This window comes from Podarcis cretensis, assembly GCF_951804945.1.
Source record: "Podarcis cretensis genome assembly, chromosome: 6".
NCBI lineage: Eukaryota > Metazoa > Chordata > Lepidosauria > Squamata > Lacertidae > Podarcis > Podarcis cretensis.
The window spans coordinates 28,831,804-28,855,349 of record NC_137175.1 but is presented as its reverse complement, the minus strand read 5'-3'; the positions used below and the strand labels follow the sequence as shown (position 1 = coordinate 28,855,349).

The 23,546-nt window shown below is 44.1% G+C and overlaps 2 protein-coding genes across 2 annotated transcripts in view; one reads left to right on the top strand and one right to left on the bottom strand.

Moving 5' to 3' along the window:
* The window catches only part of TGIF2 (TGFB induced factor homeobox 2), a 379,781-nt gene that overhangs the window by 291,148 nt on the left and 65,087 nt on the right, over nucleotides 1–23,546 (top strand). The window lies entirely within an intron of this gene.
* Nucleotides 1–23,546, bottom strand: part of DLGAP4 (DLG associated protein 4) — a 338,739-nt gene that overhangs the window by 268,204 nt on the left and 46,989 nt on the right. The window contains exon 2 of the mRNA XM_079979044.1: nucleotides 311–492. The gene's annotated coding sequence lies outside the window, so the exon portion shown is untranslated. The remainder of the gene's footprint in view (nucleotides 1–310; nucleotides 493–23,546) is intronic.

Genomic DNA, 23,546 nt, shown 5'->3' with positions numbered 1-23,546 from the left:
TAGCTCATTGAATCAGAGATCATCATAGCGACCATCCTAACTTCTCAAATCAAACCCCAAAAATTCAATTCCACATAACTATTTTTCCTTGTGTTATTCCTGTTTCTAGGGTGCATTAAGGAGAAAGAACATTTCCCCCCTTTGTGTACACTCTTCTAATATATATTTTTAGGCTAATAAAAATGCACTGCAGAGTTACTTAAATACGTAATTATCCAATTTATCCAGATCATAATGATGGTACCAGTACAAAAGTTGAACAATGTTATATACCCCTATGAAAAAGCACACACCATTGCATGGTACTCACCATAAGAATGGTCATCCAGGGATTCAGTTTTTCTTCAGGAACAATCCTGCTTGTAACAGGAACCCCGTCGGTTCTGCACACACAACTGCTTGCTGTGTGGAGACTTGGTTGGATAAAAGGAGGAAACGGTTGTGGTTTGTTGGTGATGGTCACACAAGAGCTGGCTGAATAGACTCTTTGGTCTGGAGAAGAAATGAAAAACACAGGTTAGAAAACTTAATAGCACAGAGGTGGTCTACCAACAGGCCTAGCTCCCCATAGAGCAAATCCTTGCCACCTTCCATTTTGTGTACATGACTGAAGGTGGGTAAAAAGGGATATGAAGCAGTCCACCAGTGTTGAAAGATGGTGGCAGTAATCTCAGGATACAATAATGGGTTAGGGTGTGTGGCTCATCCCACACCACAAACCCAGAGAGCTCACAATGTGGATGAAGGGCAGTTTTTCTATGCATTTAAAGGCCAGTTTACCCAGTAACAAGATTAGAAAGGGCACACTGTACCTAAAGAAAATGGAAATGAAAGCAAACTGCTGGACTAAAACTGCCTTGAGCCCTGAAGATAAAATGCCACAAACAGGGAAGAAATAAGACTGTGCTGCTGAGCAGTTCACAATTCTTCTAGCTACATGTTTGATAACTTTCAAGGCCAATATGCACCACCACCTTTGAGCCTATATTCCTTCTGTGGTGACTTTCTGTCAGACTGGGCAGATAGCAAAGCAATTGTCTGAGTGCTCCACTGGGAGCCCAGGTGTTGATTAAGTGCTTCATCACCCATGATTATGAGTTTGTACTGATGTGTTAAATTGGCACATGGATCCTTTGTGGTATGTTCAGGAAATGGCTATGCCAAAAATGGAAAACAGGTCTCAAAAAGTTGTCAAGAGAATCAGCTCTGAAAGTTGCTGGAGATAAGAAACTAACTGCAAATTACATGCAGACCTATGTGCAGTTTTTGGAGAAAGATTAGGAGCAAAGAAGTGGTTGAAGAGATGCTTAACTCTTTCCACATCTAAAAGTCCATTACAAATCATGTCCCAACATCACTGCCCCCCCCCCGAATTCCAAACACACATTTCATTCTCCAAACCTAGTGTTATGAGTTTGGTGGTGGTAAGCTGTATGCCTGAGCCCACTTCAAATTCCTTGATCCAGCTCAGATTCAATTCCTGGAAGTAAGGGCTATCAAGGTAACAAAGGAAGTGGCTCTGTGCCAGACTGAAAATGGGTGGGCTACCCTCCCTCATCTTGCTGGTAGGTAGAAAGACAGAGGCCAGAGTTGAGTTATGTGAGCTAGAATGTAGAAGCAAGGCTGCAGGCTGGGTGGTTGGGAGACAGAACCGTGCCTGAAATACAAGACTGTGGATATGGGAGAAGGAAGACCCTCTAGGGGTGTTAATGCTTCTTTGTTGTAAGCTTGGGTTGTATATATGTGCAAATAAACCATATATTATACACACTCCACAGTCCCCACTGCTTCTCATTCCAAAGGAAACACAAACCCTGGGTAAGCGCCTGGAACCCCTGGAATCTCACACCGCTCAGAGATTGGGGTAGCATGCAACAATATGTTTGGTGCTCCATAGGGCAAAAGCAGATAGGGGAATCAATTTAGAGCAGATCTCTGATATGGAAGAAGAATTAGGCACTACCCCCTTGCCCCTTTCTCCACTCAAAATCTGCCTTTCCTCGTTTTTCTTACGTTTTTGCAGTACTCATCTCCGTGCAATGTATAGTTCTGCTCGAAATGTGAAGATACACAATACATTTTTAAAAAGAGGGATGTAGCAAGATAGATGCATCAGTGCCCATAGGGCAAATACATCTATTTTGTTTCACTCTAATCTCTGGTCAAGGATGGTTTTGAAGCACTGACAAAGTACCTGGAACCTGTGAGCAAAAGATAATAGTGGGATGAATGTACACACCATGAGCAATGATGCCGTCAACTCTGCAGAAAAACTATCAAGTCTGCAGTCAAATCAATTGAAATAGTTGTGGGCTATTTACAAGCACAGGTTTTTTCTGTTCTATTGAAGAATTCTTGATGGGTTTTACCCCCCCCCATATCCTTCAGTGTTGTGGACCCACTTCTATGGAATGCCCTCTTAACTGAGATTGGACAGCTCTCCTTCCTGTTGAACTCTAGGAGCTTAACAAAGACTTTTCATCCTCAGCAGGTGTTTTAAGGGAGCTATCCTGTTTTTGTGATTAATTGTATTTGGTTTTAGCCATTGTATGTTGGGGGGATAAAGTTTTATTGACTTTAGCCATTGTGTGCTTTTAAAAAAAGAATTATGTACACGGCTTAGAAATTCCTGGCCATTTAGTAGTATATAAATAGTTCAAATAAATAAAATAATCAAGGCAAGGGAGGCATAGGAAGCTGGCTTAAACCAACTGACTACACTGACTGATAGTAGCTCTCCAGGATTTTGGACAAGGGTGTCTGCAAGATCTTTGGCAGATCTTTGAACCCAGCACTCTTTTGCAAACCATGAATGTGATCTGCCATGGAGTTACAGTTCTTCCCTTCACAACTCCCTTCCCCATGTTTTCTGTCTTACTTCACGCCCACCCCATACACTTAAAGCAACCTGGGTATTGTAGCACCGTGTGGGGTGTTCTAACAACTCTCACCACCCTTAAACAACAGTTCCCTTAATTCATTGGGGGTACACCGTGACTGGTATATGTAATGAATTCTGCTCATATTGATCCAGAGCAGATTCCAACATATAGTTAGCAGAGTAAAAACATAAACATTGCAGGATTACCAAAAATAAACCATTCTGGAAATGCATAGCCGGACCTCCTCAGCACTCTGCTCTGCCTCACAAACCCATCGGTGCAGCAAAAAAATTCTGAGCGCATAACCTGTCATGAATTTTGCTGCATAAGAGTGCTTTAAATGTATGGTGTGTGTTATGTACTAACCTTGGATCCTAGAACAATAGGCAAGTAGGAGCCTAGAATGCAACAACTGATTGGCCTGCAGGAAAAGACCAATCAGGCTCCAGGAGGGAAGCAGAATCAGCCAATCAGACAGGACTCATTATGTAAATAATGTATATAAAAAGCCTGAGGTTTGGGAGGCAATTCAATCACTGTTTTACAAGCTGCAATAAAGAGCATAAAATCACTACAGGACTCTGAGTATATTTCAGTGTGGGTGAGACATTAGTGCAAAATACCCACCACAAGTTCTCACTGTATCCATTTGCTTAAAGTTATCTGGCCACCTCCAAGTTAGGCTTGGACAAATTTGTCCTCCTCTGCAGAAGTGGATGTTGAGGGATGAGGGGAGAAATTAGATGCAGTTCACATTTAAAGGCAAAATAGTAAAATATAAGTTCTGAAACAGCTGTCCATTGAAATTTGCGTTTCTTCTAATACTGCAGTGCAGTTCTAAGTAATGTGTGCAAAAATACATACACTAGGGTATAATGTGCATAAAAATGCATGTATTGGTGAAAATAGCATACAAAAAGGCATTAAATTATGGAAAACAGATTTGCAAAAATGTGTATATTAGGCAAAATGGCATATGAAGATGTGAATATTGAGAGAATTTTGCACCAAAATGCAAAATTTCCATGGGGATTTTTTAAAAATCACAAACTAATGTTGCAGAAAGGGGGTGGGATGAGAAACTGTGTTAAATAAAAATTAACAGATTCACCCATGGCTGGCTAGGGGTTACTGCAAGTCTCTGTCACAGTTCCTGAGAATAACGTTGCAGCCATAAGAAGATTCTGTTGCACATTCAGGAAGAGGCAAAAAGCTGGTTGCTTTCTGAGCCAGCTCCTGCACAGAGAAAGGGGGAGAAAGCAGGGAAAACCTCCTGGGCATGGTTTTATTTGCTTTTAATCATCACGTGCTTGAGTGTGCAGCTTTAGACCCGCTATCACTCTCTGACAGTGAATGGAATAAAGCCTGCACAGTTTATGTAAGTAATTTGTAAAGCAAGAGACAGCTGGATTAGAAAGGTGAAGGCAAAGAAGCAGATGAAAAGAGAATTGTTTGTGATGGATGGGAAAGCACAAACTACAGCCCTTTCTTCTTCCTGGAAGGAGGGAGAAGAGCTCCCCTATAGAGATAATTCAAGGATGGCCGAGATCAAATGCGAGTAAAGTCAACTAAGGGGAAAGGCGGCAAAGGAAAGAGCCAGGCAGGGCTTGACAAGGCAGCATGTCAAGGGCACAACTTGGAGCAAGTGAAAGCACCAAGAAGAAAAGGAGCTGATTAGCAGTGCATACATACTCCTCCGCAAAAAAAGTGAGAGCAAGAAAGGGGAACTGTAGCCATCAATCCTGTAGGAAACTTTGCCTTATCACCTGCAAGTCTTGCATAAAGTATTTTTTTTACAAAAGATGTCCTGCTGGCCTTTCATTATCGACAGAGAGGGTAGACTATTTTATTTGAGGGGGGGGGGATAGAAGAGTGAAAGTGTATTGCATCTTTCCTCTGATAAAAGAGGTCCATGTTAACCCCAAAGCTTGCATATTCCAGGACTAACAGAAGTTGGCTCTGTGCCAATGGCTGAGTGGTCTCTCAGCTCAGTTGCTGCCTTTCGTTCATCATGGTTTATATACCTAAGATTTCCAGGTGGTATCTGATCCAGGCACTGACCACACCCAGAGCAGCTTCTTTCCATCCACATTCATGTTTCATGTATCTTCAGATCACACCCTCATCACAAACAATGGGTGATATCCAGCTGAATATATCTGCTAGCTCAAGGCCTTTAGGTTGCACAGAGGATCTTCTCCTGCTATTCCCTCCTCATCATGACCCCCTAAATCTGTTCTGAGGGGTCCCTCAATCCTCCTGAGCAAAACTGGGAATGGCCCAGGGGACACACAAGGGGAGAGAGGGGTAGTTCAATTGTGCAAGTGGAAATCCTTGTGATAGCAGATTTATTTGGATACATCTCATTATCCCAGCACAATGCAACTCCCCCCCCCCATGGAGCAATGCTTTAAGGCCAACTCTGTGCCTGCTTCCACCAAAGCCTTTGCTCATGCAACCTTGAAAGTGTGGGTTAATGTCACATGCGCTGTGGTTCAGCATGCAGTGAAGCGATGGTGTGGTTGCCTTGCATACACATCCCTTTCTGCCGCCATGTGGCTCGCTTAATTTGCTGACTCACCTGAAGGCATTTGATCTGCAGATGTCTTTCTGCAGTCCACCTGCTTTCTGCTGTGCCACACTGTGATATGCATTGCATCAACTGATAAGTGCATAAATGTTCTTGTCTTTGGGCAGGTGACTGAACTCTAGGGGAAGGTATCCAACAGTGTTGCTCAGCTGGTGGTAAGACTTCCATCAGCAGAATGTGGAGGGAAGCAAACCTCAATGATGTTCTTTCTTCCCTGCAGCTCCCAACATCCCCTCTAAAACTGTTCAAGAGGGTTGTGGGGAAAGGGCCCCATTGTAGGTTTAGGAGGGTGCAGGACTGGGAAGTCCTATCAGAGAAAACTGCCTCCCTTCCTGCTCTGCTGCCAGAACTGGTGAGTAAAAGCATTGGAAACAGCCATTGGCAATATGTCCTTTCTGGTTGGAACTTTTACCAAGACATCAATGGTCATTTATTTGAAGACTTTGCAGTGGCAAGGGAAAGCATCAATATGCAATGAGTTATGAAGACTTTGGTGTGACCTACAGTATTTTTTGTTGCCATCATTAAAAACAAAATAATTAACTTTTAAAGAACATGCACAAGGTGATATAAACAAAAGACTTCACTTTGAAATAAAACAGGAAACCCACCAGCTACTTTTATCACACAACTTACAGATCACTTTTCAATAGCTTCTTAGGTCCGTGTGACTCAAGAGAACCTATCAGAATAGATTTTATCTGGATATTGGTGAAAATAGGAAAGATAGCATAATTTCAAGTGAAGATCTTGATCAGAGATGGCAGCTCTGGAATTATGTCGCAGAATACAGGTTGTTTCCTAATACAGCAGTGGGAGCTTGAGGAGAGGCATTTTGCGCTTACTCTGCAACAAGATGCTGATAATTGCTTCAGATTGTTTGATTGTGCCTTCCACTTTGCTTACACAGCATGCTGGAGCACCTGAATGTGCAAGTTGTTGGTTTGCACTGATTAATGACCACATTGATAGCAAGACTAGAATCAGGGAGATGGAGGGATAAAAGATGGGAGGGAGCAACTGTGCAACGAGAGCTTTTGCGGGCTAAAAATATAGTAAAGGTACTTGCACCATTTGATGGTCTTTAGTATTGAAGTCTGATGAGACAAACCCTATCTGTACATTTGCTTTCACCTTCTGTTGGGATAACTGGTCCAATTACCTATTGAAGTCCTTTAGGAAACAGAGAAAGTAACATCAGGCTGGCTTGAGAGAAGACCCCACCCGTTACACACAGAGATGTGCTTGTGGGCAATGCATGACTTAGACTAGAATTAGAAACCATTTTTATCCAACTAGTCTAGAGTGGAACAAGGCAGCTACGCTTGCTCCTTCATTCTCTCAGAGAATAGATCCAAGGCGATCTCTCAAGGCTTAGAAAGAAGTGGAAGGAGAGCTGTGAACAGAATACAACCTAAGACATAGCAGTCCAAACAATATAGAGAGAGGGAAGTAAGCCAAGAGGTTAAAGTTACAGGAATAGACTGTGAATCTCTGTCTTAACCCCCTACAAGTCCCTCTTCTGCAAGCTAAGGTGCCCCCCAAACTCCCAACTATTTCCAGGTAAGCAAACTTTAAGGGAAAATAGTCCACTGAATGAGGTGTGCTTCCTTGCCTGCGCTTACCCTCTTCAGGATAGCTCCTTTCTTTACATGAGGCCTGCAGCTGGTGGGGCACCCAGGCTGCACCTGCAGATGTTTTGTCTCTGGCTCAATAGGGACCACAGTGCATTCCTCTTGTTTTACTTATCTCCCTTCCTACACCTCTCCTTTTATAGAAGAACCTTAAGCATTTTCAGCATCACCACAGCTGTATCTAACTCCAGTGGTTTGCCATCTGAGTCGCTAAACATCCTCTGTGGAATTTGGCCCTGATTCTGCCTTCAAGCAGGTAGGAAATGTAATGTGCCGCAGTGAGGTTCTTAGATGTCCCTCTTAGATACATTTAGAATTGTGTCGCTGGAATATTGACACTCACAGACTACTCCACCTTGACTGAGACTGCTACTAGCATATCAGTGAAATTTTGAAGGCCCAGAGTTTTTCTTAGCTCCAGGTAGGTTTTTGTCACTTTTCAGCTACTGGCTTCATTCACTTTTATGGCTCCCACACCTCCCTACAACAACCTAATTAAGAGAAATGATCAAAGCCCTAAAGCAAACATTGACAAGAAGGATGTGCTCTGTTAGCATGAAGTGGAGGGGCAAGGCAAATAGATTTAAGATGAAACAGGAGCTAAGAAACAGCTAAAAAGAACAGAAACATTTTGTTTGGCGGGGGGGGGGGGAAGGAAATTTCTGTTCCTTTCTTACTTGGTCATCTTCACAACCACTGCAATTTCTCTTTTAGCTCCAAGGTGTTAAACATTTCATGGAGTTCTTGGAACACTTTGAAAACTAACGAAATGTCAAAGTTTCAGTTCAGCCGAGCAAAGGATGCAAGCAAATGGTTTGAGCTCTACTTATAATAGGGATTGACTGTGATGACCTTCAGGGAAATTAAGGCTGCTCTTACCTGGGAAGAACCACAATGGACTCCAGAGGATTTATTTCAGATGGGGGGTGTTCAGTAGGATTTTTATTAGAACCAATGCACAAATAAAAATGCCAGAGAGGGCCCAGGCCAGCAAGGGGAGGATACTTTATCTGGGCCTGGAAGTCCAGAATTTCAGCCTTAGTTGCAGGCCCTAGCCATAAACAAGGGCAAAATATGCACCACACATTTAAAGCACTGTTATAACACTTTGACTGTCATGGCTTCCTCCAAAGAACCCTGGGAGGTGTCATTTGTTAAGGGTGCTGAGAGCTGTTAGGATACCCCCTATCCCTCTTCCTCCCTCCCTCCTAAGCTCGAATTCCCAGAGTGGTTTAACAGTCAATCCCTCTTCTGAGGGAATTCTGAGGATTGTAGCTCTGTGTTACTGGACCCTTAAAACCAGCACCCTTAAAAAACCAGAGTTACTGGAATTCTTTGGGGAAAGCTATGGCAGAGTGGTATAATAGTGCTTATGTAGGGACGCGGGTGGCGCTGTGGGTTAAACCACAGAGCCTAGGACTTGCCGATCAGAAGGTCGGCGGTTCGAATCCACATGAGAGGGTGAGCTCCCGTTGCTCAGTCCCTGCTCCTGCCAACCTAGCAATTCGAAAGCATGTCAAAGTGCAAGTAGATAAATAGGTACCGCTCTGGCGGGAAGGTAAACGGTGTTTCCGTGCGCTGCTCTGGTTCGCCAGAAGCGGCTTAGTCATGCTGCCACATGACCTGGAAGCTGTACACTGGCTCCCTTGGCCAATAAAGCGAGATGAGCACCGCAACCCCAGAGTCAGCCACGACTGGACCTAATGGTCAGGGGTCCTTTTACCTTTCTATGGTGTGGATGTGGCGATTGAGGCTAAATTGTAGATCATACTTGACAATGTTTCTCCAAATTTATTTCTCTGTATCTGTATGGAGTTTCCAGGACTTGTAAGAGTTGCTGGAGCGTTTCAGAAGCAGCATTAAAATAAGGAACATCCTGAATCTGCCTTTTAGACAGAAAATCCCTCTTTGTGCACTGACCAATCACATGGAGATGACTGGGGAACAGAGACAACATTTAGATGCCCATTGGTTTGCCATCCATGCTACAGGGGAAAGGGTTTTAGGAAGGGCTTCAGACAGCGCTGCTCAAGAAAAAGTGGAAAAGTTGACAAGTGTGATCAAAAACCAGGTGCTCAGAAAATAATGGTTAAGGAGACTCGGTTGCATTCTTTGCAAGCTCTTTGATTTTAGGTTGTCTTTATTGCCCAGATGCTATTGCAAGTCAGATTCTAAGTCAGGGAGGCTCACCTGGTGCCTTTGTTGCATATCTTTAGGCACCAGGCAAAAGCATTCCTCTTTGACCAATTAAACAATTTATCACCTTTTAATCTGTAGGGGTGGGGGGTATTGTTTTTATTTGTTACTGTGTTGCATATTTTTGTGTTTTCATATTGTAAACTACCTTGTAATCTTCAGATGAAGGGTGGCATCAAATTTTAACAACAACAACAACAACAAATTACAGAATCTCACTGCTAAAAGCTAGGTGTATGTTTGTTTTTCATTCCAACCTCACAGGTCTGATTTCTGCATATCAGCCTGATACGTGCTCTCTCACATTGCAAAGGATGAGAGACAAGTGAAATATTTTCACACAATTTGCTACAGAAATCAGGCAAACATATGTCCCAGTCTCTACCACATTCCATTGTCTGTATCCCTTTGCTCCTATTTAGATTCCCCTTCCTGGTTTTCTCTGATGAAAGCTCCTGCCAGGTTAAAGTGGTACAAATCTTCTTCTCACTGTTCATACAGTCCCTATTTCTGTCCAATAGTTACCATTGCATTCATGCACCTCTTTACCCAGACACCGTAATAACTTTCCCTGCCAATTTCTTTTCAGCAGAAATAAAACCAGGCATCTCCACTATCCTGAAACTCAGATACATCATCTGGGGTCAAATGCTATGGCCATGCTGCTGAAGCTAAGAAGACCTGGACCTGGGCAATGCCTTGTTAAGAGTCTGCTTGGGTACCCAATGCACACCCACCCAACCCTTGAATTGCATGTTGGAAGAAAGGGGAGAGAAAAATAAATAAATACAGTCAAGTTTGCATACACACCACTTGTAGTACAAATATTGAGGTTAGAACAGTGCAACCCCACACAGGTTAACATTTTGTTTTAAGTTAAAACTGATTTTAATATTTTATTTTTAAATGGTTTTAACATGCTCTGGAAACCTCAAGGCAAAGGGCAAGTAAGAAATCCAATTGATTAATTAACTAAGATGATGGTGATGGTAATGGTGATGATGATGATAAGTTGTTGATGATGACAGTGATAAACACACACACACACACACACACACACCAATCAAGAGGAAAAATCACATGTGATGTATACAGGTCCTCGGACAACCAGGAAGAAACACACAATGAAATATGATGACAATTGGCGCTGATGCCTCCCAAAGACTGGCGTGGGGAGGGGAGAGAAGAATCTTCTTATGTTGAGAAACTACCAACCCCAGCCATAGATGCCAACGCCCTGGGTGCTCGAGCACCCACAAAATTCCCCATGAAGGGGCTGGGCATGCACAAATTCCAGTACCAGGGCCAATCATGCTGCATGACACCCACAGCCCCAGGGCACCCACAGTCAGGGGCCAAGCTGGCTCTCCTGACCCCAGCTCATTATTCTTTTTGCCTACTAATTTTAGCACTTTCCCACAGAACAGGGCAATCCTAAGGACTGCTCAAGCAAACAGCTATTACATACATTGATCCAGAAGGTGCTAAAGTGTCTCTTCTTTTGCTGGACTTAATAGGAGATAATGAAGTTCAATATTTCACAAACCCAGGGCCAAGTTAGTTCATTATACTCCCAGAGGCACAAGTGTATTTTTAGCATCTCACTTATGTGAGATCAAGGGCCTGGGTCAAATACAGGGCTTACTTGTAAGCAAATCCAACATAAATTGTTGCTCCAGTTGCATCTGCTATATGACCTTCACCCTCTAATAACACGGAAGGAACCCAGCATTAAATGGTCCCATCTAGAGTGGTGGAAAGCGCATTTATTTTAATGGCACATTACTCCACCTACTCAGTTTCAGACACACAGGACAGGAAAGATCATACCCTTCAGTACAATTTATTCCTCTCCAATCTGACAAAAGTAAAATATGTGTAAATAATAGTTGATTGTCCGCATGTTCTGTTTTTTAAAAAAGCAAAAACAAACAACTTAAATCATGATAACTAGCAACATCCGAGTTTCTTCTTCGAACACATTCACATGGAGATAGTTGCTAAATAACTGCAGGGAGCGGAAGTACGCAAATTACAATTGCAATGCTTCCTATGCAGTGGAAGAACATCATCCAGAAAGCACAGCATCTCACGATGCTCTGAGACAAAGGGATATTCCTAGGAACAGCAGAAGGGTGTTGCTTTGCTTCTTTCTCTGCTGCAACTACGTTATATTGAAGCTGCCTTAAACTGAGATGACTGGTTCATATATATCAGTATTTTGAAAACTGACTGGCAGCAGCTCACCGGGATTTCAAGCAGGGGTCTTCCCCAGTCATACCAGGAGATGTAGGGACTCAATCTGAGACATATGAGCCATGTGTTCTACCACTAGGCTGCTGAGCTGTTCCTGAGAAGCTGGGCATGCATGTGCTTATGTGTGTGAGTGTGCAAGATGGCCATTCTCACTGTCGGCTCTGGCCCCAATCTCTGCTGGCATGCAGTCGTCAGAAGACTCCTCACCCCAAAATTGAGCTCGATGGTTTGACTTGGTATAAGGCAAGCCCCCTATTGCTCCATATCAGGAAGTCCCTAGCACCAGTCTTGTTCAGGAGCAATACTACAGGCTATGTAACATCTGGGTGTGCCAGTCTGATGCCTCCTACGTAACAAGTGTAGTAAGCACACATATTCTAGCAGTCCTCTGGTTGCCTGAGGCAGAGAGTTATGCTATGAGAAGGAAGGCAAATTAAAAGGGAACCTGTTGCCTTATACCAGTAAAAGTCTAGCCTGACCCCCTTCTTCAAATAAAGTCCACTATCCACATTAGCTTCCCAGTAAAGTGCTGTAGCCTTCCACTTGGTTCAAGTACAGACCTCATTCTAAAGTCCCTTGTTATATCAAGAGCAGGTCTAGCCATCATTTCCTGCTCTGCCCTGGTGTCGCAGAAGAATGTCCCATACAGAAGGGCCTCATGAAAAAGCCAAAGAGTTTTATATTAATTGAATTAATACAACATTCTAGGCAGTCTAGCAACCCCTGACCTAGATTTTCTGTACAAGACTGGCAGGTAATGTCGACGGGGTCTTATCAGCAAATCTGAAAGCGCACCTTGCCTCTACTGCACAAATTGCTTTTTCTAATAGTGCACGGCCGAGCTGGCGACAATTGCTAATCATCCAGATGGGAATTTGGCTGTTTACATGCTCAGAATGCTGAGGTTGGACAAGCAGCTCAGGAGAGGAGGAAGAACTGGACTTGGAATCAGAAGCTGCCAAGCAGCTGTTCAGGGTGCTGGCTGTGGGTGCCTGCCATTATCCGGATGCTGTACCAGGCTGTTCGCTCCATCTGGTGATCCTGGCAAGTTTATTTTTGTACTTCCAAGTTTGTTCAAATCAACTCTTCCATTTAAAACTAATGGGAGCACTGGGCTGAAACAAACACAATCTGTGCAACAAAAGGAGTTGGGAATGATAAACGAGAAGAGGGCTTTTTGGGGGGAGGGGGCAGCCCAAAAACCTATTGGAGGTTTGCAGCTTCCTCAGGGATGCCAAAAGGGAGCATCACAACAATAAAAGCAAACAGCAAAAAGAAAGCTTGCCTCATGCTAAGGGATTGTTGATGAGGCATATCACCCATTAGGGAGAGGAAGTGGGTAGCAACATTGCAAGAATGTGCGGCAAGGGAGGCAGGAACAGCATTACTTTGGTGATAATAGGTAGCATCTTGGCTTGCCCTTGATTAGCCTTCTTTTCACATGACCTCACTTGACCTAGACATTGCCTGGCCTACCTGAACCCTGCTCTTTGCAGTCCTCATATTTTACTCTGCCTCTACTTCACAGAAGGACACTTTCTTCCCCCAATAACACTTCCTCCATGATGTCTGCCAAGCATCTGGCTATATAGAACATGCAGTCTTTATCCAGAATTTATAAAACAGCAAGACTTTGCCCTCCTGCTCTGTTTCTTCCCACTTGTTTGATTTCTGTACATGCCCTCTTCCCTTGCCACTTCATCTCCAGAGTCCAGGATGATTGATGAACCAGACTGATGGCAATAAGGGACTAGCAGTAAGGGAATGTTCATTTCTTTCAGCTAACCCAGAGGAATAATGGCCAGAAATCCTGAGCATTAACTAGAAATAGGCCTGAACAATAAGACATACAGCATTATTTGCACTTCTTCTGAGTTGGTGCTGCATGCAACCTGGGGGGGGGGGGTTGTGCCTGTCTACTTTGAGAAATCATACATTAATATTTATTTGCATCCTTCACTGAAGGGCTGTAGTTCAGTAGTAGAGCATCTGCTTTGCAGGCAGAAGAACCCAGGTCCAATCCGCAGCACCTCCAGGTTGGACTCAGACAGACCCATTTGAAACCCTGGAGAGTTTCCGCCGGTCGGTGCAGATAATATTGAGAAAGGGGGACCGACAGTATGACCCGGTCATACTATGTTGCTATATATCATATTTTGCACAAAACTGCAGCAGGAGAAAACTTTCATCAAGCAGCAGGATTCTGCATGTGTTGGGGAAGGTGGCAAATCAGAATAATTTCTGGTGACTCAGTGCTGACAAAACAGTTTGCATTTGTCTTAACTAGCACGAGAAACCTAAGATGAATTGCAGATTCCCTTCTGCCATATCATGCACAAAGCAAGCTGATAAGATGAGGGAGGGAGCCTGTTTACCAGTTTGTTTCCAGATTCAATTCAGGGTGTGATTTCTATTTTTAAAGCTCTAAACATGGGGTCCCCAACATGGTGCCATCAGACATCCTTTAACACCTTCTGAGATGCCCTGCCATCCCCCGGTTTTTCGATGAATGGTGTGTTTTTATTTGGGGGGGGGGAGTTGCTTGATTAGGAGGGATTGCCTGTTGTTTGGGAGCATTGGTGGCTTGGGGGGGGGTCTATGTTGTGTTTATTTTCTTTTTGGTATTGTGTAATTGGTTTTTTTTGGGGGGGTGTACTCTGAGCATCGCTAGCTTTTCTTCTGTGAAATGAGGTATCTTGTAGTGCCCATGATAGTCTAATGGATTTCCAAATGTGCACATGGGAACAGAAAGTTTGGGGGCCTGTCCCTAAACAGGCTGGAGACTGGATATCCCACATAAGTCTCCATAAAGATTGGCTGGTGAGATCATGCTTGCAAGACAGACAGACTGGGTTGCATGAGGAGCACAATATTCCCAGAGCTCTAGAGATGCCAGGCTTATTCACTGGCATCTCCAGGCAGGGTTGAGAGAGCCACTGCCAGTGAGTACAGACAATATTGAACTAATGGTCTGACATCCTGTAACACAGCTGACAAAAAGCAGCTTCCTGTGTTCCTAAGGATAGGTTAGGAAAGCCTTCACATGCTTTCTGAATGCAAGTAAAGGTGGGCAACTGCCTGATTTCCCCTGGGAGGAAGTTCCACAGCTGAGGTGCCACCACCAAGAATGTCCTGTGGTGGGACATCATATTTGTTAGGGGCTTCATGCATTAGCCATTCAATAGTATCTCCACATCAGTACCTGCCACTGCCAGGGATGTTTGGTGCTGATGTGTGTAGACATTTACACAGCTGGGCAATCATACGGTAAGCTCAGCACAAAAGTTATGCGCCAACATGCAGGGCATTGCTACTAAAATGTGGGGGTAGGGGTTGGGGGAGTTTCCATATGTGTATTATGCAGGAAAGGCCGTACATTTTTATTGGCTGTATCAAGTGCATGTTATTGCTGCAACAGGCTCCAATGAATGAGGGATATAAGCGGAAATGTTTTAATGATCAGCATTAATTGATGCGAATCTGTTGGGTTGGTGTGTTTTTTTTAAAAAAGAACAAACAAACCTCTATCCATGCATAAAATGAACCAGATGGGAAAGGCAGGTAAGGCAAGAACTGAGCTTCAGCTGCTGGTTCTTCCTGCCGCTAATGAAATGAGATATGCCAGTGGCATTGCCTCAATCTTGAAGACGCAGGATGCTAAGATAATATTTACCTTTTTACTATGGAATTTTCACAACATGGTCTGTTTGTGTTTTGGGCTCTCATGGCCCTTCAGCTCTGCATCCTGCCATGGTTTGGATCCTGCCTGTGACTCTGGGGTGGGGGGGTTGCCCCAGTGACAGTTGCCAGGACAATGGTCACTGGGAGCTCCCTGCTGACAGCTCATCTTGCTGGCAGCCACTCAGCTGCTTCTTCGGCTGAATGGTCCATTTGGTCTGCAGCCACCAAAGAGTGAACAGCCTGTTAGAGGAACATGCTGCTTGCATTAGAGCAGCTGATACAGCAGGGGAGTTGGTAACAGTAGCAGTGGCTACATATTTCTGCAATTTCAGGTTCCCAGGTGAGGTCAAGAGGAGAAGGGCAAGAGAAGACTCTATAACGGCCTGTTGATGTATTTTGATCCCCAGTGGGCAAGGAGAAAATAAGTGCATGTCCGTATTAAAAAGTTAAAGGAGCTTCAGATCTGTTCAACCATCATGGGGATACAACCTGTACAATTGTTTCAGAAAATAGTCTTTGAAGAAGTTTCTTCTGTTGCAGGAGAGGCGATGCAACTAGATTTGAGGCTAACTTTATTAAATCTGTTTATAGATAACCATAAGAATTTATAGTTTATATACCTACTTTTCATGTCTGCAACCAGAAATAGAACACCACAGTACTGGAAAACAGCTACTAACGTAACTCTCAAAGCATGGTGGGATAGACTGTGGGATATAGACCTTATAGAAAAACTAACAAAGCATATCAGAGTGCTCAGGAACAAAGATGACTTTGAAACTATGTTGTACATGTCTGGGACAATCTATTAAGATGGAGAGTATAATACACCTAAGTGATGTAATCAGGTTCTATACTATTTCCAAACTTACTTAATAACTGGCCGTATTATTTACATTGTTTATGAACTAAAGGTTTCTTGGGGAGGGGGTATATGGGGATCATTTGTTTTGTGTATTTTTAGAAATTGAAAAATAAATTTAAGAAGAAGGAGGGCACCACCATGGTTTGCACACTATAGATTCTACAAGCATGTATTAGCCTGTGTCCATAACTCCTTCTTACAATGATCATCCACATCATGGTCGGGACCAATGGAAGGGTCTCCCAACTCCCATCATTTAGAAGAGGCCAGGTTCCCTGGTGTAGACCATGCATTTTGATCTTGCCCTGCTTTTCCCTGATATGAAACAAAAACAAAGCACGCTTAGCTTGTCATTTGCCTTTCATAATATATGTGAAATTGAAAACAGAAAAGGATCAGGGACCCTGCTTTTGTGTCCTTTGTCACAACTGATGTGATATACTTGCACTTTGTGCACAGGGAGTAGTTGCTGAGTACTAAACATATGTGTTAAAAAGCCCTCAGAGAGCCAGGGCACGCAGTCATCCTTGAGGTGACAATTCTATGAATATTGCAGCTGTGGTTTCACTAGGAAGGTGTGCCTGTCTCCATCATTATTAACTTTCAAAGGGAATTTGAAAACTTTCCTGCTTACCCAGTCATTGGGTGGATGAAGAATATTATTCCTGGCAACTCTGAGATGAATGGATCTGTAACTTGTTTTAGAATGTGGATCTGTTTGCCATTGTGGGCTCCTTCGGGAGGAAGTAGGTGGGGTATAAATTCAACAATGAATAATATTTCATTTCTGCTATGCCACCTTTTGAATGTGAATGTCTCCTATGAGCATTAGTATCTAAGGAATGGCAAAATGCCCTGCAAGAGAGTCTATGCAAGGATCAAATTGGCTTGCTACCTTCCATATGCACATTAACACTGTCTGTCCAGTCTTATGAAGTTCTCCCCATCAGCCTTGTTATGTTGCTTCAGGAGGCAAGTTTCCTGCTGTTTCTTCATCATAATAATAATAATAATAATAATAATAATAATAAATTTTATTTCTATCCCGCCCTCCCCAGCCGAAACCGGGCTCAGGGCGGCTAACAACACTGAAATAGTGCAACATTATAAAAATTAATTAAAATCAAAATTGATGGCAACCATAAACCAAAGTTTTGTAAAGATTGCCAAAGGAGGGAGTCAGGCTGCGCCCTGACCAAAGGCCTGGCGGAACAGCTCTGTCTTGCAGGCCCTGTGGAAAGATGTCAAATCCTGCAGGGCCCTAGTCTCTTGTGACAGAGCATTCCACCAGGTTGGAGCCGCAGCCGAAAATGCCCTGGCTCTAGTTGAGGCCAGCCTAACCTCTCTGTGGCCTGGGACCTTCAAGATGTTTTTATTTGAAGACCGTAAGTTCCTCTGTGGGGCATACCAGGAGAGGCGGTCCCGTAGGTACGAGGGTCCTAGGCCGTATAGGGCTTTGAAGGTTAAAACCAGCACCTTAAACCTGATCCTATACTCCACCGGGAGCCAGTGCAGCTGGTATAGCACCGGATGAATGTGATCTCGCAGCGGAGACCCCGTAAGGAGTCTTGCTGCGGCATTCTGCACCCGCTGGAGTTTCTGGGTCAGTCTCAAGGGCAGCCCCACATAGAGCGAGTTACAATAATCCAGTCTGGAGGTGACCGTCGCGTGGATCACAGTGGCTAGGTCAGGGCGAGAGAGGTAAGGAGCCAACTGCTTAGCTTGGCGGAGATGAAAAAATGCCGCCTTTGTAATAACTGCAATCTGCGCCTCCAGAATGATATTTAGTTGAGAATACGTGGGTTCAAACGCTTAACAACCCCAATGCCAACAGCAATCCACGCTTCAAGTTAGGTGATCAAGAGAAACCATCTCTTTATAGACTGCGACAAGGAGATTTAGTCCAAGGAGTGTGTCATTACTGTAGACTGCTTTTCCATTTTTTACCTTTTCCTCTTCCATTAAATTTGCAGGAGTAATTCATAATTTATGAGAGCTCATGAAATCTGCCAGCAGCTTAAAGCAGTTGGGCTAGATGGATGAAGAGACAAATCAGGGCTTGTTCGCAAGAGAATTCTGATACAGAGAAAATGCTTGTTCTGGATTCACATCTTGTTCTGGACACATCTCCCGATAAGCACCAGGTCTGCAGCTTATGAGTGATCCTGGACACAGCATTGTCTCTGAATCTCCAGGCAATAGCTGCGGCCAGGGATGAATTTTCTTTTCAGCTTCAGCTGAAAACTGTGTTCTTTTCGGGAAAATTAGGACCTGCCGATCACTGACTGACAAGGCCTAATAATCTCCAGTTGGTTACTATAAAGTGTAGTATGTACGACTGCCAAAGGCAGGCTCAAGACTTGAGGTGGCCCTGGGAAAGGTGTCCTTTGATCTCCTCCATGGATGGGCCTTGACAGCACACTACCAGTAGCACTGAATGGTCTCGCCACCATTTAAACTTATCGGTGTTCTGGATTGCTCCTATGTCACATTGTGAGAAATTAAGATGGTGGTCACATGCAGCTGCCCAAGGCACTCAGTTTATTTATTTGGAGCAGAGGGGCATTGCAGGCATCAGTGCTGGTCCCTTTAGCAGACTGCCAGTTGCCCAAGCATGCCAGCCCTGAAAATGAAAGATGCAGCAGGTCTGGAACAATCACCTTCAACCTTTTCAGAACCAGGGCCTCTTTAATTTAAATTTATTGATTTTTTAAAATTATGTATTTGTTAGGTGGTAGTGCCGCTATTGTGACCCACTTTAGATCAAGCTGTGGCCTATTTGTGGGACCCGACCCACCCATTGAAGAGAGAGGTAGCACAGCTACATAATGCCAGTCCTTTCCCCCTTTTTTTCTTTTGAGAATTATAGGTTACATATTTGTGTCCAGGTTAAGTTCAAGATACTTGGGGTTTTTTTATTTGCAAAACCCTAAAGTCTGGGGTACATTAGCAAATGCCTTATTTGGTATGTACTACAACCCTCTATGGACGCAGGTGGCGCTGTGGGTAAAACCTCAGTGCCTAGGACCTGCCGATCGTATGGTCGGCGGTTCGAATCCCCGCGGCGGGGTGAGCTCCCGTTGCTCGGTCCCTGCTCCTGCCCACCTAGCAGTTCAAAAGCACCCTTAAGTGCAAGTAGATAAATAGGTACCGCTTTATAGCGGGAAGGTAAATGGCGTTTCCATGTGCTGCGCTGGTGCTGGCTCGCCAGAGCAGCTTTGTCACGCTGGCCACGTGACCTGGATGTGTCTCCGGACAGTGCTGGCCCCCGGCCTCTTAAGTGAGATGGGCGCACAACCCTAGAGTCGGACACAACTGGCCCGTACGGGCAGGGGTACCTTTACCTTTACCTTTTTACAACCCTCTATGAGACATGTGGGACTCCACTGCCTTCAATGATGGAGTGATGTAGAAGATAGGGCTTAGTCTGTAGAGACACCTGTTTCTGGGATCTCCCTCCCTAGGCTCAGCACCATCAAAATTTTTAAAGATTGATGAGAACTCACATCTCTTGCCAGGATTATTGAAGTTTCAAGGAAGGAAGGAAGGAAGGAAGGAAGGAAGGAAGGAAGGAAGGAAGGAAGGAAGGAAGACCTGCTGCAATTTCAATCCTTTTCGAGTTATATCATAGCAAACTGATTTCTTTAAATTTCTTTATTTTTTCTTTTAATTTATTTAAGGATAAGGAGCTTTGTGGGATCTTTCTTTGCAGAACACTGCCCTATTGATTCAGATATAAATACATAAATGCTTTCCATCTACGGAAATAAATAAAAAAGAACTAGGGCATCTGCATTCATTTCTGTGATGATTAAAAAAAAATGTTTTAAAAAAGCAAGTGGGTGAACTCCAGCAGATGTGGACTAAATATAGCCATGTCAGAATATAGATGCCATGGGTTTTGCTCCATACTGAGCTGGTGAATCCAGAATAAGTTATCTTAAAGCAAAACCACTCTGGGAGGCAGTGATTCACTTCTATGGGAAGGGCTTGCAATCCAGCCAAGGTGCCCCCTAACAGAAGGGTGGGTGATTTTGCCAGCCCCCCTCTTCCAACAGCCTCCATTTCTGGAGGGTTCCTCAATTGGAGAAGCTCTTTAGGATTCACTAAGGGGTGCAGGGAGAGGGGAAACTGGCAAAAAATCCCTCACTATTCAATGAATGAATGAATGAACGAACGAACGAATCTGCTTTATTGGCAAAGAAGAAGTGCATTGTATACATGGATCAGAACAGAACACAATTAACAAAACATAGTAGGAGATACTTTAGGATAAAACGGTTCCGACATCATGAGGTACAAAAATGGCTCTTAGGACCTTTGGTGACATAATTTCATGGCATCACTAAAAAATCTTGCCACATTCTCCATAACGTCATTACAGTGGACCCTCCGGATATGCATTAAATTCGTTCTGGGGGTCCGTCCGCAACCCAAAAAGTCCGTAGGCAGAGGCGCCGCTTCTGTGCATGCACATGGTGCGATTGAGCACTTCTGCGCATGCACGTGTGGCAAAACTCGGAGGTATACACTTCCGGGTTTGCCACGCTGGTAACCCGAAAGTTACATATCCAGAGCAGTACGTAACTAGAGGGTCCACTGTACTACAATTGTTCAGCAGAGTCAGTGCAATAAATCCCCTCCTTCAATAAGGGGACCAAATACTTATCATATATTTGTGCATAAAATGGGCAACAAAACAAAATGTGTGGCCTCACTATTCATTAGTGGCTACCTCTGGTCCAGGCCCTCTCAGAGGTTCAGAGAGGTCTGGACCACTTCCAACTTTTGAGGCCCACAGCTGCCATAATAATTATAATAGTCATAAAAAATTTAAACTGAGGCATGCCTCCTGACAGCCCTTGCAGGAGATGACTGTAAAGGAGGAGGTGTGGGCAACCTTGGGAAAACTCAGTTCCAGTTCAAATGAAGGCCTTCTGAGAGGTGATGTCCTTCACTGAAAAGCACTTAGCCACAATGAAACAATTTGACCTCTATTCCTGTGGCCATAGCAATGCATTTGTTTACTACTGACAGTAGCCTTGGGATTTTTTATTGTGTCATGCTCAGTGCACAAACATGAGAGGAGTTTGAGGGTCTGAAGAAAAGTTGAATGCTGGGGAATTTCCACCTTGTTATGTGATTAAGGTTTGATTCAGCTCAGCCTCCTACAGGATTGCCATAGAAACAACACTTGAAAGTATTTTGTTCTTCTCAGAGAAACATCTCCAGCTCTTGAAAGGCAATTTATAGTTACTGATCTTGTCCCCAACTCATTTCCTTTTGGTTTAGTCATGCTGCTAAATCCATGGAAAGTTTTTTTGCACTAGTAGTTTTGCTTTCTGAACATGCTGTGCTACAAAATATTGCAGCCTAATCTCCATCTAATTATTAAGCTGAAGTCTGTCATAGACATGACTGAAATTGTGATGGAGCACATGAATAAAGGGGGTGGGAGGTGAAGGTTATGCCCTATGGAGGGGGGAATTTTCCCATATTGTTCAGCTAGCACAACCTGGATTGACTTCAGTAAGTAACTAGGCTTAAAAGAGATGCATTGAATAAGGTTAAAATTAGATATGCATTTAATATGTGTGTCGCAGCTGATCCTGCATTAGGTCTGTGAGCAACTTCATAGGAGAGGCTACTGCCAGGAAATGTAATGTTGTTAATGCAAATCTTGTTATATATGTAGCACTGAAATGTTGTGGTTTTGTATGTTGTCGTATTTGCTATGATGTTGCTGCTTTATTTATATATTATTAATTACTTGTGTGTGTGTGTGTGTATGCATACATAGTCTCTGTTGGCAGGACCTCAGTTGCACAGGGTTCCTGACTGTGTCCCATTGTCCAATACCCATTGCTTTGTCATAGCGTTTGAGAGGAAAGCTTGCAACGCTTCTGCATCTGGGATTCCCAACTGAGTGAAGAACCTATGTATGCATAAAGGTAAAGGTAAAGGGACCCCTGACCATTAGGTCCAGTCGTGACCGACTCTGGGGTTGCGGCACTCATCTCGCTTTACTGGCCGAGGGAGCTGGCGTACAGTTTCCGGCTCATGTGGCCAGCATGACTAAGCCGCTTCTGGCGAACCGTTTACCTTCCCGCCAGAACGGTACCTATTTATCTACTTGCACTTTGATGTGTTTTCGAACTGCTAGGTTGGCAGGAGCAGGGACAGAGCAACGGGAGCTCACCCCGTTGCGGGGATTCAAACCGCCGACCTTCTGATCGGCAAGTCCTAGGCTCTGTGGTTTAACTCACAGCGCCACCCACATCCCCTATGCAACTATGTGTGCATAAAGGTAAAGGTAAAGGTACCCCTGCCCGTACGGGCCAGTCTTGACAGACTCTGGGGTTGTGCGCCCATCTCACTTAAGAGGCCAGGGGCCAGCGCTGTCCGGAGACACTTCCGGGTCACGTGACCAGCGTGACATCGCTGCTCTGGCCAGAGCCAGAGCCAGAGCCAGAGCCGCACACGGAAACGCCGTTTACCTTCCCGCTGGTAAGCGGTCCCTATTTATCTACTTGCACCCGGAGGTGCTTTCGAACTGCTAGGTTGGCAGGCGCTGGGACCGAGCAGCGGGAGCGCACCCCGTCGCAGGGATTCGAACCGCCGACCTTTCGATCGGCAAGCCCTAGGCGCTGAGGCTTTAACCCACAGCGCCACCTGCGTCCCACTTATGTGTGCATAGTTCCTCTTTAATATGTCATATGGACACCAGGAGGAGGGCAGCAGAGTGCACAGTGTTATGGGCAGGGCTGGTGAGCACACCCCTGCTCCCCGTTCCATGCACTGAATGCACTTGTGGATATAAGGTTATTTCACCATTTACCTCACTGTGCCAAGGGTTAGGATCTGGTACAACACTTATCATCCTGCCAAGATGCCACAAGAGTTTTACAACACATCAGGTACAAATGTGGTAAATTGTGGAGCAAAATGGTTGTGTCTTTCTACCAAAATCACCCCTTTCCCCTTCTTTTTCCTATTATTCTACTTTTTTTAAATTTTGCAAATTACAACAGGAGACAAAAAAACTCCCCACAATGGCTGTGCTCTGCCTCCACGGTTGGAGGCAACAATGCTTATGAATACCAGTTGCTGCAAATTACAGGAGAGAGCACTCAAATCCTACTTTCCCAGAGGTATCTGGTCAGCCACTGTGAGAACAGGATGCTGGTCTAGATGGGCCACAGGCTGGATCCAGCAGGCTCTTACGTTTGCAAGCAAACAACAACAACAAAAGCACTAAAACTGTATGGAACACAAAATCTAGCAAAAGACAAAACAATTACAATATTTAATTTTTTTCATTTGACAAGTCCGTACAATAATTCCTTAGTTTAAGGAAATGCCTCATTGCATAGGAAATATTTCAAAATACCCTTCTGTTCTATCCCTGAGCCTTTGTAACTATTCCTGTTACAACAGCTCAT